The following is a 1,726-nucleotide window of genomic DNA, read 5'->3' as shown; positions in this document are numbered from 1 at the left end:
GGAGTGTGGCGTTCTGGAACCTAGCTCTAGTCCGGGGAGTTGGCCGTGTCTCCTAGCTGATAACTCCAATAGCTCGGACCGATTCTGCACAATTTTCAGAAGGGTGAATGGGGTCACGAAGCCAGTGTTGGTAGGGTATAGACTCAATTATTGGCAAATGATCAATGTTTGGTGTACACCACGCTCTAAAGAGGGAGATCTTCACAGGTACAGAGCACATGCTGAACCTATAACACATGTTTGCTGAGCATACAGCTTCCCACGCTGCCTATATATCCTCATCATCAGAAAGGTCATTTGCAATAATATGGCTCAAAGATGTAATCTCACTAAACCTCATAAGTGCAGTGCCAGACAGATAGAAGTCAGGGAAGGCTGACTGTCTGTCTTCTCTACTTCTGATAATCATGGTCTTTCTCTTTTTAGCATTGTATTTTCATATAATTTCGTCCCTGACCCCTAGCTGGCGTTTGTGGGTCCTGGCAGCTGGCATTCCTGATCCTCAGCTGGCGGTCGGCGTCCCTGACCTCCCCGCTGGCGTCTTACCCCCTGCTTCCCATTGGCACTGGTTCCCGTGGTTCCTCCGACACCGGTTGTTGGGGTTCCCTTCGGGGTTCCCCTGGAACCAGTCACCCCAGACCCAGTTCCCTGGTTCCCCTCGGTCATGGTTCCCGGGGTACCTCTGGTCCTGGTTCCCTGGATTCCCCTCAGGGTTCCCGGGTCCCAGTTCCACAGGGATCCCAGCCCCAAATATTTTAGGTTCCCTTGGCTCGAGTCCTCTAGATTCCCTTGGTCCCAGTTTCCCCATGCATCTCCCCATTCCCGTCACTGTGCCTGTCTCCATTTCTGTCCCTGTCACTGTGTCCGTTACCATTCCTGTCTCTGTGCCTTTTTGTTTACCTGTGTCTGTCCCTGTTTTTGTCTAAGTTCCTGTCACCATTCCAGTCCCTGTCTCCGTCCCTATCTTCCTCCATACCCCAGTGTTAGTTCCGTCCCGTCTGTGTCTAAGCCTGTTCTGTCTGAATCCTGTCTTCAGTCCCTTTCTAGTTTCCTTCATGCCCTTTCCTCGTGCCCTTCTCTCGTGCCCTCCCTTGTGCCCTCTCTCGTGCTCTAATGCTCTCGTGCCCTCCCTCGTGCCCTCCCTTGTGCCTTTTTCTTGTGCCCCTCTCGCATCCGCTCTCTCGGTCCCTTTCTCATCTCCTTCTCTCATCTCGTGCCCTCTCTCGTTTCCTCTCCTGTTCACCTTCTGGTCTACTCTCTCGCGTTCTCTCTCATTTCCTCTCTCGCTCTCTCTGTCTCTCGTTTCATCCTCTCGCTTGCCCTCATGTTCCCTCTCTTGTTTCCTTTCTTGCTCGCTCTCTCATTTCCTCACTTGTTTGCCCTCTCGTCTCTTTTCTGGCTCCCTCTCTCACTTTCCCTCTCATTCTTTCGCTCGTCCCCTCTTGTTTGTACTCTTGCTTTCTCCCTCGTTTGCTCCCTTGCTCCGTCTTTCACTCTCTCTCTCGCCCTCTTCAGTTCTGGTGCCCCTTATCCTTTGTTTTTGCTCTCCTGTGCCCTTGTATCTCAGTGCACCTTTTTCCCCTGTGCCTCTGTCCCTTGTGCGCTTGGTTCCTCAGTGTCCTTGGACCCTGTACCCTTGCTCCCTTGGCTTCCCTGTGCTCCTGTCCCCAGTTCCCTCTTTCTCCGGTGTCTCTTCTTCCTGCTTCTGGCGAGAGCAGACGTGTTT

Source organism: Etheostoma spectabile, unplaced genomic scaffold (assembly GCF_008692095.1).
Source record: "Etheostoma spectabile isolate EspeVRDwgs_2016 unplaced genomic scaffold, UIUC_Espe_1.0 scaffold453, whole genome shotgun sequence".
Classification (NCBI taxonomy): domain Eukaryota; kingdom Metazoa; phylum Chordata; class Actinopteri; order Perciformes; family Percidae; genus Etheostoma; species Etheostoma spectabile.
Note: the sequence above shows the minus strand (reverse complement) of the source record.